Source organism: Mastomys coucha, unplaced genomic scaffold (assembly GCF_008632895.1).
Source record: "Mastomys coucha isolate ucsf_1 unplaced genomic scaffold, UCSF_Mcou_1 pScaffold16, whole genome shotgun sequence".
NCBI classification, from domain to species: Eukaryota; Metazoa; Chordata; class Mammalia; order Rodentia; family Muridae; genus Mastomys; species Mastomys coucha.
In genome coordinates this window covers 35,594,347-35,616,839 of record NW_022196898.1, presented here as the reverse complement: position 1 = coordinate 35,616,839, position 22,493 = coordinate 35,594,347, and the positions used below count along the sequence as shown (strand labels likewise).

General features: G+C 36.4%; 1 protein-coding gene across 6 annotated transcripts in view; it reads right to left on the bottom strand.

The window, feature by feature from the left end:
• Lrba (LPS responsive beige-like anchor protein) overlaps nt 1–22,493 on the bottom strand; it is a 547,775-nt gene that overhangs the window by 70,896 nt on the left and 454,386 nt on the right. The gene's annotated exons all lie outside the window — the stretch shown is intronic.

Genomic DNA, 22,493 nt, shown 5'->3' with positions numbered 1-22,493 from the left:
ACACACACACAGACACACACACACACAGACACACACACACACACACACATACACACACACAGACACACGCACACACAGACACACACATACACACGCACACACATACATACACACACAGACACATGCACACACACACATACACACACACAGACACATACACATACACACACACATACACACACAGACACACGCACACACATACATACACACACACAGACACACGCGCACACACACACAGACACACACACACATACACACGCGCACACACACACATACACACACAGAGAGAGAGAGAGAGAGAGAGAGAGAGAGAGACTGGAGAGAAGGAGGAAGGGGTAAGGGGAAGAGGGAAAGAAAGTGGAAAGAGAAAAAGAAGGGTAAGAAAAAGACAGAGCAGAGAAGCACTGTGGTTCAAACGTGGTTCAGTGTAGAGTATATGCTATGTATTAGTGAGGGCAAGAATTCAATTCCCAGTACTGTAAAAACCAAACAACAAGCCTGACATCCTGTTTTCTAGCTGAATCTGCCCTGCTGTGTATTTGAGAAAAGTTCTGGCCCTCATTATGCTGAGCTGTAGTCATCTTGGCATTCTCCCACTACATGGTAAGGTATAGAGACTGGGCCTGGGCTTATCTTGGTCATACTTGCAAACCAGTCTTGACAGGCACTCAATTCATGCTTCAAAGAAGGGAGGTCATAGAGTGAAGGACTTTGGGAAATGCAAAATGCAAAAGAGGTTAAATATTTTCTATTCACTTAAGATATTAACTTTTGCTGGGCGGTGGTGGCACATACCTTTAATCCCAGCACTTGGGAGGCAGAGGCAGGTGGATTTCTGAGTTTGAGGCCAGAGTTGAGTTCCAGGACAGCCAGGGCTATACAGTGAAACCCTGTCTCGAAAAAACAACAAAACAAAACAAAACAAACCAAAAAGATATTAACTTTTTTTCTCAAATTAAAGCATGTTATGTCCTGCAATTGCAACCACATTATTTAGTTATTTTGATTGTGTTTATAGTATCAAATTAGATTTTGTGGGGACTTATAACTGCTGGATTTTTATTCTATGTATCAGTACCAAACCAAACACTTTATGCTATTAACAGTGCTCAATAAATAATGAATGAACATGATCAAATGTTCACTCAAAGTGCTGGGCACAAGGTTCTCTTCCCATTTACTAGCACTATGTGCCAAGTACAGTTGGTACCAATAAATGTTTGCTGAACTGAGTAAGTTAGGAACTCCAAGGCCAGAGACTTGTTAGCAAGCTATTCTTCATTATACTGTGTAAAGCTACAGTATCATTCAAACATCAATGGTTTAGGTTTTCCAAGAGATAATGCTATTCAGACCAAAATCAGTGAAGGCCTAACTCTGAAGGCTTATCTCTGAGGCCTAACTCTGGTTTTAGCATCAAAGCTGTACAATTGTGTGCGCTTTTCCAGCAGTGTATGGTTAGTATCCTAATAAGAGGTCTGTAAGTTTTAAGGTACAGTTAGCTAGACTTCTTGTTGGTGCTGGGGACTGAATCCAGGACCCTGTGCATGCTCCATCACTGATATCTCTTAATTCTTAGCCCCCAAAGGACTAACTATTAATGCAAATCTCCAATGAGGTATTAGCCATTTTGCTACAAATGACAGATACATTAGTTCATAGGTACATATGTATAAAAATGTCTTATTAAAACTAGTACCTGTGAATAAGAAAGATGTTTATAGCTAAATACAATGTTTTCTTTAACCTGGGCTTGCAATAGTATCAAATATAAAATGTTATTCTCTAAATAACCCCCTATGCACTAACTAGGCAATTCTCATATTCTAACATATACCTGAAATTAAAAAGACCTAAAAATATCTGTATAGCTCTCCCTATGAAAGTTACTGTTTTAGATACCTATTATAAAATTCACTGTATTTGCCAGTTTCCTAGAGAGAAGGTAAGAAAGCACAAAACTACTTCATATAATAAGAGGGTTTTAATAATCAAATAAATCCCTATTTTAATTATATGAATTTAAAATAAGTCTAAAAATTCAAACTACTAGTACAAGTTGTGTTGAGTTTGGCCTTGGGAGGAATGGGAGGGGTATGTTTAAAGTGACACATAAAAACAGCAATTGTCTTAATTTGTGTGCAGTGCACTTCACACAAAAGCCCTAAATATGTTCAAATTAGAGTGAGCTGCTTGATTGTCACTGCAGTCTCATGTCACATTAATGCATGACAAACATTAAACCATACACTTAAATGGCAATTTATATCATTTAAATGTTTACTGCCAGACTAGCTCATCACTCATTTAAATGTGACTTTCTGACAGCTAATTTCAGTTAATTTTCTCCAATTCACTTAATTAGAACTTTCAATCAGGGAAGGACTTCCATGTATCTTCAAGAGTGCATCCTTTTTGGTTGTTCAAAACTGTGAGCTAATAAGCTGATGAAAAGCCCTGCTGTAGGATTAGTGTAAGATCTGCAAGTCTACAAGGGAGCATCACTGCACAAAGCAAGCTCACAGCATGCATTCTGAGGAAGAACATATTTATGTGAATAATACTCTCACCAGTAGTTTAAATAAAAAACGTTTAGTTCATATATACCCACTATTGAAACAATAAAAAACCTGCATCTAAGCTAATTAAAAATTAATGATTTCAAAATTGTTTAATAAGATAAAACAGCCAGGAGTCTCTTGAGTGTCCATGGCATTGTGATTTGAGACTATAAAATTCAGAAGGCTCAGAAAATGAAGATGTACAAATGAGTTTTCTCAATATAATATTAAAGCTCTACAAACTAGGGCAATTTTGTTTTCAGTGCCATCAAACAAAGAGCTGCGGGTACCTAACAGTTGATTACTTCTTTATGCACATTTGGAATGTGAAGTTGGTTTGATTTTAATGCTCTAAGCTTTATATCTTGATACTGCTTCAGAATTTTAAACCAAAACCACCAAAGAAACAACCCTGTATGCTATGCTGCTGCAGACGCACTGCAGAGCCAGCACACGCCACGAGTCAGCCTCCCCTCATGCTCCCAAGAGTCAGTCTCCCCCATGCTCCCACGAGTCAGGTGGACCAGGAAGTCACAGAATTAATGGCAGAATTTATTCAAGGAGGCTATGAACACATTAAAAAACTTACAGATATTTTTTAAAATAGTAAATATTATCTTTTTTTTTAAAGATAGGACCCAAAAGAAATGTGATAGATCTGAGAGTTTCTAAGAAGTTTTGGAATCCTTCCAGTACAAAGTCAGCCCAGGACTAGCCTTCTTTTGACAGCACTGAATGACAGTTGCCTGACCCAGAGTGTGCACTGATAAACAAGTGTACCGAATGCACACTTGAGGGGAGAGGAGAGGATAAGCAGGAGGCCACTAAGGACAAAGAGAATAACTTAAAGTGGAATGCTTTGGATTTATATCTTATAACTTATTTTGAGATTCAAAAACATAAAGGAAGAAATGTCTACTAAAAATTCTTCAAAATTTCTTTTATATACAGCTTTAAAAACTACCCTATAAAATTAATGTAGGTCCACATTTTTAGTGCGCGTATGAGCACGCACACACACACACACACACACATACACACACACATACACACACACACACTATGCATACCATGTCAGTGGAATGCTAAGCATTTGGGGGTTTTTCAAAGCCTTTAGAACAGACAGTCTTCATTAAGCCTGGAGTTAATCAGGTCTGCAGCTAGGGGATAGTAACATTTTTCCACAGTGCTCTCAACCCAGAGGATTGAATATCATAAGCATTCCCCTAGCAGTAGATACATCACATCCAATGTGTGCTCTGAGTAAAATTTGTAAAAAAGAAAATTCACGAAAATGTCCAATAGGATTCAGAAATATTCAACTCATTGTGAGTTATTATAAAGTAAAGCAGGGACTAATATCCAATTGTTAAGATCAAGTAAGACTATGAAAAGACTATCACATGAAGCTTTGCACAAACTGTCACTCCAATCCAATCCAATCCAGCAGGGCTCATGTTAGCCTTGACAAACTGTCTGGGGGCTGATATTTGTTTTTTAGTGGTATCTATTAGGCAGAGACTAAAACATTTGTAAGATGCTAAAAAGTATATAGATGTCAAATACAAACACTTATTAGTAACTTTTATTTGCTTGGTTCTTATATAAAATATTGATAAAAAAGTTTTGATATATCATAAGTATAACAATATATAACTCATAAATGAACATATCAGAAATAACTATAGGAAATATGAATATGTTTCCAATAATAAATCTTAGAGAATGAAATCAACTCATTAAGGAAATGAATTATTTATTGATGTAAAATGTTAAATAAAATTATTCTATTTTTGTAGAGTGAAGCCAAATGATTTGCTAATATATAGAAATAGCTTACTTTTCCAAAATATTAGGCTATTTGAAAATAATACTTTTAATGACATCTATCCCTAATTTTACTAATCTATAAATGTCTTTAAAATACTATAGCCACTCCCTATAAAAAGGAATTTTTAATTAATATGAAAATTAGGAAATATAAGTAAAATCAATTTTATTTAACAAAAGAAATTATAAATATTTGTTTATGACAAAGCAGCTGTGACTGATAGTTACTCGTGGTTTTCATGCTTATAAATCCCTAACTCATGCCACTACATATTCCTACTCAAGGCAATCATACAATAGTACTTTTTATGAACATCAAATAAAATGATCAAGTATCATCTACAAATAGAAAAAAAATATATATAAAGTTTGATTCTCAGAACCAGGATGACATCAACAACATACATAATAAGAGTAAGTGAAAAAGAAGGCCAAAGGCCCACGCCACCTAGATCCACATCTCTGCACATCAATGCCACTCCTTTTCTTCCCTGGTGTCTAGCAGGCCTGATTCAGTTCCATAATACAAAATATCATACCTGTTAGCTTCAAACAAAAGCATTAAAAAAAAATCACTAGTTAATTCTGAGTTGGTGTATATTTAATTATAAGATGCATATAACCATGTTTTAGTGAAAAAATAAAAAAATAATTTCCTAGACTTTAATTAAACTTAGCTAAGAACTTTGATGGAAGTGAGTTTATGTAGTGATATATTTGAAAGAAGGTAATATACCAAATTGTAAACTTGGATTTATAAGTCATTTTCATTTGAAATAGATGTAAAAACCCTTCTTGCTACACACACACACACACACACACACACATACACACACACACACACACATTCATACACATACATACACACACACATACTCATACACACACACACACACACACACACACACACACACACACAGAGGAACTGGCCTGTTATATTTGCATGTGGTAGATTTCAAACACTAGTCGTAATGCTCCCGTAACATTGATATATGACCTTTGTAATTTACATTGAAGAAAACTGGTTTTTTTTCAGCCTAATTAGAACTGTTTCAAATTTTCTTGCTAAATATATGATATAAAGTTCTTTCAACTTTTTTATTCTAAAGTTTCTTTCCATGTCAACTTTGTTCCAATCAAAATATGCTTTGAATTAAATGATTTTGATTGAATATGTGGATCACATTTCACGTCTAAGATTTAAAGTCCAAAAAGGAAAAGTTTAGCCTGTTCAAACAAAGCAAACGCAGCCACTTTGCGGAAGGCTATTCACTTTAAGAAGACTGACAAATTGTTTGTGTGCACCATCAGGTCCAGTTCCTGCAATAGTTGCCAGATTTCCTGTCGCTCTAATAAGATAGATATGTTAACTCCTGAAGTGCTGGTTTGGAATCTGTGGAAAATCTGGCTAACTTTAGGTAAATTTTAGGAGTCTATTTTTTAAGTTAATCTAATGAAAAGAAAAGAAAAATTTATAACTATGGCATATTAATGCCTTCAAACAATAAAAGTCATAGAAAATGAACTGCTTTTTACATTGGACAAATATAAATTCAGAATACTTAGAAAACATTCAGGATATTTTCCAAGTGTGATTTGGTAAAAATGACAAACACCTGTCAATCCTTATTTTTTAAATGCATTAATTTCACCTTTTTAACACTTATTTTTATAGTGAAACAGAATGAAAGCTGTAATATTTAGTCAACTATAATCAACTAACTTTAGCTAATTTCTCTGAAAATGATTACAAGAATACCAAAGAGCTTCAGAATCTGGATGTTCACCTTACTGCAAATGTAAAACAATGTTGAGTAACTTTAATACTATTTACATAGAAAAGTCTAACTTTGAGAGCTTGAAAAAAATGTGTGAAATGTGACATTTAAGAGTAATACATTATGAAGACCAAAGAGGGGAGAGGAGAACCAAAGATTAAAAGAAAAAAGCTATGGGATACTAAAAAATAAAAATTATACTTGGCAGTTTAAAAAATGAAATGTAGTTAGCACACTGAAGTTCAGCGGGCAGAGCGGATAGAGAAATCACTGGTAGAGCTGTCCATGTTACACTGCCCTTGAACTGCTGGGCAGAGGAGAGATTGGGTTCATTTCTACATTTCTATCATTACTAAAGATGTGTGAGTTAGTATCATATCTTGATAAAACCATCACGTGCCCATGCATCTTCTGCCAGGAGAACCATTCTGCTACAATTGTTATTGTGTAGTTTTAAATGGACTAGTCAACCAGCTGTTCTATATTTTACACACTGAAGGCCATGTTTCCTTTGAAATTCATAGTTTTAATCTCAACTGGTCTGTATTGCTGTGTGCCAAGATCAAAAGGATTAGGCAAACTTGTACAATTACCTCCTTTTCAGAGAGTTTTTTTTTGAATATTTGAAATACTCCTGTATGCTGACATTTTATCCAACAATTTTCTTTAGAATTCTAGAACATTAAAACATTTAATTAACATTTCAACCTTAAGTCATTCTTATTCTAGCATCTAGAAATCCATAACAGACAGATATGTTAAAGTAGTTGTAGTATAACACACATAGAGATATAGACATTTTTCTTATTTTTGTCTAATTAGGTAGCAATGGATGAGAAATGAGTGTACTGGCCTACCTGGTCTATTATTTACATTGTGTGTTGTGTAGGGAACTTACAACAATAATATGTGGTCTCAGAAATTTAATAGGAGATAAAAGGTCTTACAAAAAATAAGGACAAGATGGAGATAGATGTCCATTAAAACCATGTTGTGACATTTCAGAATTGTCTGAGATGAGCTCTGTAGTTGGTGGTAAGCTTTCTAGCAGGCAACATTGAGAGAAAAACTTGAACGATTACAAAAGTTGAAAATGGCCATAACTTAAAAACAAACCAGATGGCCTGGAATTCCTTATTCTATTTCTGAGATAAGAAATTCCTCCCTTGGCAATTAGGATGGAGCCCAGGTACATGACTCATAGAGGAACTTACTTAATCCTCAAGTAGATTTAAAGTATAGACAAACAGAGAGGCTGCGTACTCCAGACAATCCTAAACAGACCTTATTTCTCTTAGGGAAGTTTCGAATGGTAGATTCTTAGATAACATTTCATGACAAGTATCTGAAGTGTAGTCATTCTGTCAGTTAAGTGCAGAACCATATCTAAAAAACAGGTAAACTGAGTTATGGGACTTTATTTTATTTTATTTTATTTTATTTTATTTTATTTTTACCATCTTTAAAACATTTAAGGGCATAAAGAAAAAGATACACGCCTGTATGGAAGGCAGGTCCACCTTCACTGGGATGGGACAATGGCCTACGTTTAGAATGATAGGTCTAAGATTTCCTCTGAGTGTAACACAGGGTAAACTTTCCCACACAGATATACAAAAGCGTCCAGATACCTAGTGCAATGCACTATTCCTCATAGACACTGAAATATTTGACGTATGCACAGGGGGCAGGTGAGATGCTCAGTGGGTAAAATGTCACCAAGCCTGACAACCTGAGTTCCCTGTTCTGAATCCACATTGTTGAAGAAAACCAAATCTCACAAATTTTCTTCTGGCCTCCACATGAGTGCTACATTGAGGTATACACACACACACACACACACACAGAGCTTTCCTAGAAAATAACTGTAAATATGTATATAGATAACATGCACTCGAAAATACACTAGCTATAAAAATATACAGCTAAGCAATTGAAATGCTAATATAAAGCACTTGATTTAGTCATGTGTAAAAATGAGTATCTTTCCTCTTTAACCACAGTGAAAGACTATACTAGTGTAAGAACTGCTGGAAGTTTTCTTTTATAGTCAGTTACAAAAGGAAGGAAAACAAAATAAAAAACTAATCTCTCTCCATTTGAAATCTGTACAGATCTTATAAATATTAGCAGTTTCTTGCCTTTGAAGACGGCTTGACCAAAATCTCTACTTCTTACCAGATGTAGTTTAATCCCATAGGGATGCTAGACAAAAACAAGGAGCTTTCTTCATGACACCAGGAGTCCCCTCGACTGACTGTCATAAACCTATACTGGCAATTACTCCAAGACACATAACTAACACACACACACACACACACACACACACACATACACAAGTTGAAGAACTTTTAAAATGCATTGTTAAGTTTGGCCAGAACCAAATCACATCTGCATTTACTTTGTCTATGCTGTGTATATTCTGTAGAACTGAAAGACATTCATTCTGTACTCCTGATTAATACTGGTATCTCTCATATCCATTCATTCAACAAGTGTATACTGTGTGCTGCTAGTGGATCCCATTCTGTGCTAGGCTCTGAGATGAGGTCCTCTGGAAGGAAAGGGGGAAGGTGAGTGAGCACCAAGTGAGTGACAGTCCAGATGAGAGGTACTGAGATGGGGAGACGGGCAGGAGAGATGGCTCGATGAATGCTTACTTATCTTGCAGAGGACCTGGGTCCAGCACACGATCACCTGTAACTAATTCCAGGGATTCTGAGGCCATCTTTTGACTTCTATGGGCTCTTGTACACACAAGGTGTACGTACATACACTGAGGCTTGCACATATACACAGTTTGTTTGTTTGTTTTATTTTTTTGGTTTTTTGAGACAGGGTTTCTCTGTATAGCCCTGTCTGTCCTGGAACTCACTCTGCAGACCAGGCTGGCCTCGAACTCAGAAATCCGCCTGTCTCTGCCTCCCAAGTGCTGGGATTAAAGGCATGCACCACCACTGCCACCCAGCTATAGATTTATTTTTTACAACTGAATGTTAATCAGGAGGAAGACAGGATCTTGGAATGATACCTGGCTTTCAGGTTTGGATTATAACTACACTGTAGTAGAAGCAATCTATATGCTAAATTAGTTGAATTTTGAATTAATATTGGTATTTTAGACTTTTTTCAGAGCCCAGAACCTGGCAAATACTAGCACTTTATCAAACTACATTTACAGACCTGTATTGTTTAGAGAAGTGAAATTAATCCTAAGAGTTTATCTTAGATATAAGGTTGAAACTGTAAAATAAAACTATATACTATCTCAATATTAAAATCAAAATATGTCCATTTTCAGTAGAGAGATGTCTAAGACCCACCCTTAGATTTTTTTTTTTTTTGAAACCATGAGGGTTTCACTGTTCAGTTCAGGTTGGTTTTAAACTCACATTTTTTTTCCCTTTGCCTACAAAATACACAACTATAGGCCTGTAACACCATACCAGTTTCTAAGGCAGTAAGAATTCTGGACAACAAAATAACCAAAACTTTATACCAGTGCTGCCCAATAAGAACATATGGAAAGTAAGTATATAATATTGTTTTCTAGTAGTCACAGGTGAATTGATTTTAACAATGTTTAATCAAAACTAATATTAAAACATCATTTTATATTAAATCTTATAATATGTGATGTATTTCATACTTAGTATAATATAAATTAATCTAACCAACCACATTTCAAGTAATCCATAGCCACAAGCTAAACCTTATAAAGCATCAAGAACCTAAAAGATGAAATGATTTTCAATGCAGTTTTGAGGTCATTGAAGTTCTCAGCACTGTAAAGAACAGCTAGACCTTTAGATATGACAGCAGAAAGCTAACATCTTCAGGAGTAAGCTAGACCTTTAGATATGACAGCAGATATCTAACATCTTCAGGAGTAAGCTAGACCTTTAGATATGACAGCAGAAAGCTAACATCTTCAGGAGTAAGCTAGACCTTTAGATATGACAGCAGATATCTAACATATTCAGGAGTGAGCTAGACATAATGTTCTGCAGCGTATGTTCTTTCACACTTTACAGATCTCAGGAGAAATGTGGCAGTGTGTGAAAAATGGTGCTCTCTTCATCCTCTTTAAATAAAGACAAAAGGCAAAATCTACTCAAGCCCAGCATCTCCTGCTAACTTATCATCCTTAAAGGTCCCTGCTCAGGATTTTTACATTTTGGCTGTCCAGCTCAATAGTTAGGGACCCACAGACCATAAACTCAGCATCGGGGACATAATCTTTGCTGAAAGTCAACCACGTGAAACCTGTATGTTTTCATTAACCCTAGGAAAAAGCTTATTATATTTGATAGAAGATGAGCTAACCACTGCGTACTTCTAGAGAGTTCTCAGAATATATATTACGATTCTCTAAACTGCAATAAATTGTGGATTCGATTCTCTGAATTATCAACAAAATGCTACTTAATAATGACTCTTAATTATAATGTACATCCATGAATACAAAGGCATTGTGAGATCAGCAATATAAATGTCTTGAAGTAATTAAATAAATGCTATTTTAGATATTTGCCTCCTTCTCTTTGAGTTAGTTAAACTCATTTCTGTTCTCAGTATACCAAAGATGATGTTTTTGCTACTATAAGATTACTGTATGGGTCTAGGGGTCTCACTGTCCTTCATCTCCCGTCTGTTATTAAGTCTGTTTTTGTCACCCTGTGTCTGGTGTCTAAATCTATTCAATTCCCCTGGTATTTCTCTTTCTCTCTCTCTCTTTCTGTGTAGGGCGTGCTAAGGACTGAGTACACTAAGCACATATACTATCACTGAGCTTCACATAGCACCTCATATTCATCCTTTTGTGAGATACAGTCTTATTATGTAGGCCTGGCTGTCCTAGAATTAATAACATAGAGTAGGCTGGCCTCCAGCTCACAGAGTCCATGCTGCCTGCCTCTGTCCCCGAGTGCTGGGATTAAAGGTGTGCCAACATGCCTGGCCATACTCATCCTTAAAGATTAAGATTAAAGATAGGTTTATCCTTAGCAGTCTTCCCCAACCTTACCAAGAAGCAGAACAAGGCATTTCCTCTTTGGGTCTTATTGCAAACACACAGACAGACAGACAGACAGACAGACAGACAGACAGACAGACACACACACACACAAACTTTTACACTTTCATGGTAGTCCTGCTTCTCATTTATGGTATACAATATAAAATCATACTTACCACTTGTAACATATATTATTGCAAGTTATATATGTATTTTAGTTTATTATCTCTCTCACTAAACAACAAATTCCCTTCAAAGTGGATGTAGTATACATAGAATTCCCAGTTCTCTACTACTTACATGTAGTAGGTGCTTACAAATACTGGGAGTAAATGATTGTTTCATTTAACCTAGTTCCCTAATTAGTCACAGCTATGTCTGTCTATCTACTTCTTAAAATAGCATCCCCAAAGGGCAGGTGTCATATTCTTGCAATTTTGTGATCACAGATCTAAGTATCCAGAAGGTTCTTAATAAATGCCTATTGAATGAATGAACAGCATCTGATCATTCTTTTTTTTTTTTTTTTGGTTTTTCGAGACAGGGTTTCTCTCTGTAACCCCGGCTGTCCTGGTACTCACTATGTAGACCAAGCTGGCCTCGAACTCGGAAATCCGCCTGCCTCCACCTCCCAAGTGCTAGGATTAAAGGCGTGCGCCACCACCGCCCGGCTTGCATCTGATCATTCTTAGTACAATTCAGTGACTACATAGAGGGACTATAGCCTTAAAGTATCATCTAAGCAATAGGAAAATGAGGACAGAACTTTATCCAGTAGATATGCTGCTAGCCTGGCAGTTTTAGTAAATGGATTTCTCGCCTTACTGGCCATTGCAAATCAGCTATCTGCAGCTTGTTAACCATATGATCAGACTGGGGTAGGACGGTCACATGGAGAAAAATGAGAGTGGACTCCATACCACAGATGGATGCAAATAGCATCAAGACAACACTTGACAAAGGTTCTTGAAGTATGTATATATTATGGAAGGAAAAGCATTTAGAGCATGAGCTTGTGATGGCCTGGGGTGGATGCACTGGCCAGCCAAAAACCAGCAGGAAAGCACAACAGCCCCCAGGAATGCTTAGGATGCACCCTGCAGCATGAGAAATGCTTTAAATGCATTATTTTATCTAATCACTATAACACTCCTAAGAGATAAGCACTATATTTTTAAAGGTTGTTTTACAAATGAAACTAAAAATTCTTCAAGTAAAATGCCCAATGTCACACAGCTAGTAAATGTCAGAGATGAAACCTACACTCCCAGTGTCTCACTGTATTAACTAGTCCACATTCTGTTGAATAATTTTAATTTTGATGCAGAATGATAAATGCCAAAGCCCATTATCAAAAAATTTAAATTACAAAATAATTTCATACTAAGCAGTATTTGTAATTATTATCATATGTAATTTAGAAACACTAGCAGTGAATACTGCCGAATATGTAGTAAGCCATGTATGCCACTAATCATGGAGGCTTTATTTACAGGTTCCGCTTTTCTTTCAAACAGGTATTTGCACAGCCACTTGACTTTCATTTTGTATTACAGTTTCCATTTCTGCCTTCCTGCTAGAATGTGGATCTACGTGTCTGCATCTTTGGAACCGAATCATTATAGACATTTGATAAATACTTATTGAATGGAGTTAGAATTTATACTTTAGCCTCTTTCATTATTTTTACTAAATATTAATCAGCACCTTTCAGATCAAGGCAGACAATACCAAGAATATCTGTTGGTTGCTAAGCTTAAGTCTCTTGATAAACCAGCAATTCATTAAACAAAATATTAATCAGGGAGAAGAGAACTAACAAAAAGGGCCCATTCTGCTCATCTGTGGACTTAATTACTTAAACAGCTGTGATTTCATGGAGTTATAGGTTTATATTTCATCTTGATACAAACCATTTCAAATGAAACTGTTGTATGGAAAGAATAAAAAAATCTCATGTCTCTTCCAAATTATGTAAACATTTTCATTTACCCATCCAGATATATATCTATTTTGTTAATTTTTGGACAATATTCTAAGTATTTTCATATAACTATACCAAACAAACTATTCAATAGTTTATCTTTCATTTTTAGAAATGATATAACATTTTGTTTTCTGACTCTAGTATCTTTTAAATGAGATTTGATAACTGCTTTTAAATTAAACCACTAGACCTGATAAAAATGAGAAACTGCTTTGAGTCTTAAAAATTTTCCACAACTACAGGTCACTTGGGAAAACACCAAGAGTGCTTAAAATCAGAGTTGGAACCACTATAGAGTTAGAACTGGATCAAGAACTCAAATGTGTTTAATCCATAAACCACATTTTCCTCCTTTGTTGTTAAAAAATATGACTCTTCTTAGTAGGATCTCTACAAGGTAGTATGATCCCACTCAAAGGATGCTGCTAAAATGTCAGGATCCAGCAGGGATCTGAGTAGCAAAGGCAGCATTTACATTTCTCCTAAACATGCAGGTGAAAAGACAGACAGCATGGTAAGAGTTAATTGAAACATTCCTGTTGGAGAAGGACTGAGGAGTGGGGGTAGGGGAGGCTGGAAGGGGGAGTGAGGCTGGGAGATGCAGAGTTAATCAGGGAGCAAATCCAAAGCCAGGCATGGATAGGCCTCACTAATGAGCCTCAAGTACCCTGCAGTGGTTTTCAAACTTAACTGGCTTCAAAAGATGCCACCCCATGACAGAATGCAGCTAGCCATAAGAGGAGGGTGATTAGAATAAATGACTGGAGTAATTAACTCTGATGTGAAACCACCTGATTGGAAAAGAGAAGCCAAGAGCTATTTAGCTGATGGTCCTGCAGGAGAAAAGGAAGCTTTCCCTCTCTCTTGTGTGGGTGTTCAGTCAGAACCCCACTCTTTCAAGTAGGTATTTGGTAGCACTAATGAAAAGCAGCTTCCATTCAAGGGCCTCTCAAGGGCCTTCCCATTCATTTTGAAAGGGGAGGAAAATAAAAGCTTCAAAGTAGAACTAATTTACTTTACTCCCTTACCTCTCGGTGAATTTTGCATTTGAGAAGTCTACATTCTTATTTGTGCTAATGCTCTCCCTCCAAATGATGTCGTAAAACTGACTTTATAAAAAAAGTATGGGACAGTTAGTTACTGAGGAAAAAGAAAACAGTATTTTTTTTTCCTTTAAAAATGTTATACATAGAAAACTCAAAACTGATAGTAATTAGTTGCTGACTGGTTAGAATACTTTCCAAGTGCTACTGGAATCATTTTTCCCACAGCAAAGACTGTACGGAGAAAGTGAAGCACAGCAGAGAGAATGTTCAGATTTAACACAAACAAAGAACAAGAAAGAAGGAATGGAAGGGTACTATTTATGCAAAAAGATAGCTCTCTGTCATTGGCTTTATTTTATTGGGAGGGGAGGGGAGAGAGAGAGAGACAGAGAGACAAACAAAGAGACAGAAAGAGAAAGAGAGAAAGAGAGAAAGAGAGAGAGAGAGAGAGGGAGAGGGAGAGAGAGGAAGGGGGGCAGTTACAAAGACTTGGGGCATTACTGCCTGCTGTTTTACAAGTAGTCACCAATGCATCAGGCCAATGTTATTCTGTACCTACTGAGTTAATGTGCTTCCACAACCCCTCCCCCAAAACAGGTTCACCAGCCTTCCAGTAACCACGGTGTAGTAGCACAATAACCTAGTAAATGTTTATGCCTACACTTGGATTTATTTGACAGCTTTACACCTTTGGGCATGATATAATTAAATGTTTTGACAGCTAAACAAAAACTGTATAAATTTAAAAGCTATTAGGAGCTCAGCATCTAGAATCAAAATGAAGTAATTTGCTTATACCTAAGTCACTTTTAGCAAGGCATTCCAATAAAAAGCAGGCAAGAGTATCTGTCTATCCTGGTGTTTTAGCCAATTTGTTCTTTCTGTGAAGGATATTCCCTTTATAAATGTTGGTGGTGAGTTTAATACTTAACAAAGTATTAAACATGAATATATTTAAGATCATCAACAGAAACTCATTGGCTATTTTCTGTAATTTAATAAACACGAAATATTAAAAATTCACTAACTATTAAGTAGTATATTAGTTTAAAAGGCTAACATGTACTACATAAGAGTTCATTAACTCATGGAACCAAGAGCCCTTCAAACTCAGCTACAAAGGACTGGGGAAGTTAACCCTCATCCTCCTAAGAGGCCAAGTTTTGGGTTTCAGTGTTCTTACTGCTGTGGACCCTAAATTCATGGCTTACGTTCAGAGAAGCCCGTTGCTTATAATCAGAGCTTCAGACAATGTCCTCATCAGCAATGCTATTTAAACATGCAGACTGCAAAACTCAGATATCTCTTTAAAAGTGATAAAAACTATATAGTACAACTAATTTGTTTAAAAGTAGAGGCTGTCTTGTACTTATTACATGGTATCACAGCATTATGAAGAGTGTGGGCAGAGAAGGTTAGCTTCCAGTCTGGGCAGAGTTAGACCTCAGTAAGACCTCTTAGAGCCATTGCTGGAGTATCTGAACTCTATCAATTGAAAATAATACTCAAAATTCTCTTTTAATCATATAACAATCTAGGGGGATACTTTATCTTCAATAGCAGTAACAGTGATCAGTTGTTTATTTAAGAAACAAATCACTAAAATGTTTGGAGAGCAGTCTACTTTTCTTCTCCATGTTTACATTTCACTTAACCATCCTTCCTAGAAAGACAGCTCTACAGGAGGAAAAGACTGAGAACTAAATCCTGTTTAACTTACATGGCAACTTTTTTTTTTCAAGCAACTTGAAGAAACATATTCTAAAAAGAGCTTCTTATGTATACTGCAAAAGCATTACTGCATTATCTAAGTGGCTTCTTCCTCTTGCTTGCTCTAATAGGGTAGATGTCTTTTGTATACTGTATTGGGTTTCTCTGGCACACTGCCTGAAAACAGAATAAACTTTCTTAAATGTTTAAATATCTGGTGGTGTGCAGACTAAAGAAAGAAGAGCCAGGGACTCAGAAGCTGAGAACTGAAATCCAGCCTGTATTTATTATAAATAATCGAAAATTTCAGTCAGATCATTTAAACACTAGTTCTCACACCTAGTATCTCTAGTATATGTTTGAAGACTTATTGAATAACAGACTCAAATGTAGGCACTGAAATTAGAGATTGATGTCACAAGAAGACCACATATGAAGTGTATTTCTTTACTTCTCAACTGGCAGCAGGTTTTTTAAAAGTGCCATCGAATATGCTGATAAAAATGTGAATGGGGAGATTGCTCTGTGGTAAAGGATCTAAGTACAATTTCTAACCCATGTTGGGTGGCTCACCACCACCTGGGATCTCCAGCTGCAGGGGGCACAGAGGCCTTTGGCCTTAGTGGGCACCTGCATTCATGTGCACGTATCTACACAGATATCCACACAACAATAATTTAAATGCATAATTTAAAAACAGCAAATTTTTTGAAAACTCTCAATACAATTTAGCTGAAAGCACGGGAGAAGGAACGTAGGCCACGCGCCTTCTCCGAGGGAAAGTACTGTGGCAACTCTAAGAGTTTGGTGATTTTGGCTGAGATTATCTGAAAGGCCTTTATTTTATATTGCCAAGAAATGAAAAGAGTTGCAAAACAATAAAAGCTTCTTGTATAGACTTTTAAGTCTGTCCTTCCTAGAAGAGTATTCAGACCTTTTAGATACAGCTACATTTCATGCATATGTGAAGTGGAATGTACAAACACAAACGGATCATCTGGAAATATGTCAGAGTCCAACTCTCTGAATGAGTCTCCAATGAAAGGTGCTGGTGCCTGTGTTTTTCCTTCCAAAGTTGTCTCCACCTTTAAGAGCACTGGTGAGGCTGCATATTTAAAAGGAGCTCTGGAATCTTCTTCTAAGCCTTATACAAAGATTCTGATGCTCACAGCTTCTTGAGTTTTTAATAGTGACTGCATTTGTCCATTAAAAATGTATCGTAGTGCTTGCTTCATGCCTGCTCCACTGTGAACCACTTCTGTCTTAACTATCTAATTCCTCCACTGTGACAAGGGAGTCTTTTTTTTTTTTTAAAGATTTACTTATTTATTTTATGTTTATAAGTACACTGTAGCTGTACAGATGGTTGTAAGCCTTCATGTGGTTGTTGGGAATTGAATTTTAGGACTTCTGCTCACCCCGGTCAGACACACTCGCTCAGGCCCAAAGATTTATTTATTATATGTGAGTACACTGTAGCTATCTTCAGACACACCAGAAAAGGGCATCAGATTTCATTACAGGTAGTTGTGAGCCAACATGTGGTTGTTGGGATTTGAACTCAGTACCTTCAGAAGGGCAGTCAGTGCTCTTAATCACTGAGCCATCTCACCAGCCCAACAAGGTGGTCTTAAATTTGGTAATGTATATGTGATGGTGCAGATATAAAGTGTTCTCACAGAAAGTTCCTATGTTGAAAGCCTGTGATCCCTAGACTAGGGGCGCTCCTGGGAGTTAACTAACTGTGAGATACCTAACTCTATCATCACGCAGTGTATCACCGAGATCAGGCTAAACAGTGTAGGGCCTGGAGGAAATGGGTACTGAGGGATGTTTTAGACGGGTGTATCTTGTCTTAGGACACTTCTCTGTCTCCCTGTCTCCTGCCCCTTATGATAGGAGTCACTTTGTTCCAACACATGATCCCTATCAAGAAATTCTGCCCCACTGCAAGACCAGAGCCAATGGAGCCAAATGTCTTCTGAGACCATGAATCAAGAATTTTGTCATAGTGATGAAAAGTGACTCAACAATACATTAAAAAATTACATTTCTTGATTAGGCATAAACTATGTAAGAAAGAAGAAAGAAATCTAAATGGTATTCCCCATAAATATTTGAGAAAATAGACATTTTAACCTGAAAATTAAATATTATGTAAGTAAACATTACTTAACTACATATCTATCTAAACAATACATAAAGCCTCATTACTACATATAATTTTATACTTTTATCTATCAATTAAATATGAAATTTAAAAAATGATGCCAACTTGAATAATATTGATTAGTAGAGTACAGTTAGTAATTTCTTACAAAAGTAAGTATTCTCTTACTATCTGATCTAGCAACTATTCCCTAATATTTAACCAAATATAGAGAAGCAACTATACAAAAAATTAATACTTGATTATTTAAGAATTTTTATTCAATCAAGTTGTCCTTTAAGAGATCAATGATAACTTATAGTACACCCACATGATGATATCCTTTTTAAAAAGAAAATTATCATTGTTGATAAAGAGAGATGAGGTATCTCCAAGGACAGAGAAGCTGTACAAAGGACAGAGACGAACTTTAAATACATATTACTAAACAAAGGAAGTGATTCTGACTCACTGGAGTCAAAGCTATGGAGACAATAAAAAGAGTAGTCATTTCCAGGGACCCTAGGAGTGGCAGTGGGGTGACAAGACAAATATTGGTATCTAAAGATTTCCATGGTAATGAGACTAATTCCACATGATATTATTCTGTGTGGCAGAGATGTGTCTATGTATTTGTGAATCCAAAGATAAACTACAAACTTTGGCTACTAGTGCTCGTGTTGTAATAAATATACCACATTTAACAAGGTGTTGGCAGTGGGAGAGTGGGAACAGGGGAAATGGACATGTATATGACAACTCTGAGCATCCCATGTGCCTCTAGAAACAGCAGCTTAGCTTTTAAAAAGGAATGTACACATACATATATATATATATATGTATATATATATATATATGAAGAATATAAAAAGGGTAAAGGAGGGGATTAAAATTTTATTTGAAAAGGAATTAGACAGAATTTCTAGAACTGGAAAATATCCATCAAATTTAAACTAAATTGAGTAATCTCCAGATTTCAAATAGCTGATGAGAAAAATAATGATCTGAAAATATGAGAAAACATAGAATAGGTCAGACAGAAATTATAAAATAGATCAATAAAAGGTCAAAGTACCAGTCATGATGCTCAGTGGGAACCCTGAGTTCAAGCCTCAGAGTAAAGCAAAGTACCTAAGGCCCACACTGTAAAGTAAGAAAGATGTGCTTGGTCTTCCTAGCTTTTGGCACACAGCTTCTAGCCTAAATGCAAAGCACAGGAACTGGAGTCAAAAGTATTATGTTCCTACAAAGAAAAGAGGATTTTTTACTTTTAGAAATTTTTAGATATGAAAGACAGGAGAAGGTCCAACATATACCCCAGAGAAATTCTATCCTCAATAACTTATGGGAGAGAGATAACATTGAGAACTTCCAAGAACTTATTAAAATGCAAATCCATAGATTCAGGATACAAAATGAGTCCAATCATAACAACCACAACAAAATTTGGCCTGACATAAATAGATTATAATAAAACAAACAAAAATAAAGACAGCTGAAAATTTTGTTCAAAACAACTTAAAAAGATAGACTTAACAGTTTCAAAAGCTAAAAGTTACCTAATAGATTCCAACTGCTGACAGAATAATTAAGTGTGAATAAGAATGAGGGAGAATAAAAACACTACTCCAGATAATGAGGATGACCCGATGTAGCTACCAGCCTGTAATTCTGTTCTACAGCCACAACTTAAATTGTCTGTTCAATGATGACATCCATTCTCCAAATTCCTTTCTTCCTCCTGATTTCTGACATATGTCTAATTCACCACTGTCCTGCAGTCACATGGGAATCAAACCTGTACGATGGGGTCTGACTTCTATTGAGATACAAAGGGCACCTCAGTATTGTCTTCTCCAAGACATACTGCCACTACTTGAATCCAGTCCCAGCCATCTCTACTCTATTCAATCAAATAAATTACAGCTAGACTTTGCTTCCTAAATGGCAATTTCAGTCATTCCGTCTTTCCACAGACCTCTCACAAGTGTCTCTGTACTAAGGGTAAATGTAACTCTTTATCATAGATTCACAGCTCTCTGTATCTTTGACCTCAAACTGCCTTTACCATTTCTGAAGTCTCAACAATTGTTTTCTATTTTACTGTTGCTCAAGCACCTTGTCTCTATTCTCAGTTTCTTTTCTGCTCATGTGCTTTTCTTTGCTAGACTCAAAGTGAGATGCATGTTCACAGACACCCACCACAGGTCTCCAATAATGTGACTTAATTTATATACCAGAAACAGGGAGGAGGGAGTAGCTGGAGAAGGATGAAAAATTATTTACTTATTTGCACCCAGTCCTAAGTGTGGTGAAGTAAGCTCAGCACCCTCTTTGTTCACTGTCCCTACTCAATGCACACACTGCATTGTACTATGTGCTCAGACAGCATCCTTCATGCACTTCATGAATAACAGAGCCAAAGAGCCTGCTTCTTCTTTGACTGATGATCTTATTATTATTATAATACTCTGAGCCCTGCCAAAGAAAGACAACCTCATTTTCACTGCATTATTTTTGCCAAAGAAACATGATTTTCATTTACTTACAATGTTCCTCTTCCTCTGTATGTTTATAAACTATAATTGTGGTGGGAATTTTTCTGGAATAAGCACTCCCCAAACAATGAGAGTGGAAGAGAGGAGATGCCACAGTGGACCAAAGCTAGGACAGCTTGTGAAAGGCTTCAATGTTGGGTCCAGCTTGCACTCTCATTTCATATTCTAAAACTACAAGGTGGGGCGGGCAAGAAGGCAAGATTTTATAGGGCACACGTGGCAGTCAGCAGGTTGTTAAGGGAATGACCCACTGTCTTAACTTATTTGTCCAGGTAGCAAGGGAGCTCATGCTTGGCAGATAGACAATTCAAGCAGTGCTCTAAGTAAATCATGAATAAGTCATTAAGTCAGTATCTAATAATTGATTTTTCCAACTTATTCTACTTCAGAATTATATATTTGAAAGTGAAATTTAGAAATGCTGCACTCATGCAGATTTTAAACCACACTTTGAAAGGGTGCAATAGTTTTGAGATTGATGTTAAAGTATAGAATACACTTGATTCGATAAAATGAGTGGCAAGTTCTTCTGGTGTGCTGGCATGCACTGAAGTGACTCATCTTGTTTACTACCTGAAAGGTTAATCATGTGGCAAAAAAAGCAGATTTAGAAGAGGAGATGGAAATACCAACTGCCAATCTGGCTAGATGAAGGCTACGAGTGCACTGTGAAGATTTTGGCATCTTTGTGATAGAATTCCTGACAGGAACAAAAGAGGAAAGATTTAGTCTGCTCATGGTTTTAGGAGTTTGTTATTATGACAGTGCAAGTCACATCATGGTGGACAGGAAGCAGATTGGGCCCAGGTCAGTGTATCCAAGAACATACTCCCAGTGACTCATTTCTTTTAGCCAGGCTCCACCTTCCACAGTTAAACTGCTCACCTTCCAATAGTTTGTTAAAATCCTGAATCTAATTAGGCATGTCCAAAGTTTTAACACTTCAAAGTGGCATTGTCTTCTATAAAGTTCACACTTGAGAACCAAGCACTCTAATTACAAAAAGGAGAAAAAAAATCACACTATTTCAAGAGTTAAGTTTACAATTTTATATTGAGCCACATTCATAGCTATTCTAGTGTCACATGACCCACTGGCATGTGCTGGTTTGGACTCTCTCTCTGCCTTCCTGGACACATCCATGGGTGTCTCTCTTGTGGACTTCCAGGTTGGAGAAGGGAAGAGAGGAGGGGACAGAGGTGGGGCGCAAAAGGGGGAGAGGGAGAGGGAGAGGGAGAGGGAGAGGGAGAGGGAGAGGGAGAAATCAGAAAATGCAAGCTCCAGAATATACATTCACTAAATTACTATCTTACTTATTCCTATCATTACTTGTATATTAATAATTTCTTATATATACGTATATCCATTAGGAACAGGTACTAACCTTAAGTAAATGTTTACCTAAAAGTTTATCCTTAAATGCAGTGGCTCTCAATGTATGGGTCACAACCCCTTTGGGGGCCAAATGACCCTTTCACAGGGGTTCTGTAAGACCATTGGAAAACACAGATATTTGCATTATGATTTATAATGGTAGCAAAATTAGTTATAAAGTAGCAATAAAAATAATTGTATAGTTGGGGGTCACCATGACATGAGGAGCAATATTAAAGGGCTGAAGTATTAGGAAGGTTGAGAACTACTGCTTAAATGTTTACATATAAAAATTCTTTAATTAAAAATATTAGCAGATAAAAATTAAGTTTATGTTTTAAAAATGTTGCTTGATTTACATGGCTACAAGATGACTGCTAGGTTATATAGGTCCAGTCCCAAGAGGCCACTTAATCACAAACTAAGCAAAGTACATGTCATAGTTTTTTTAAAAAAAAAAAAATCTCCAAGTTCAAGAGAAAA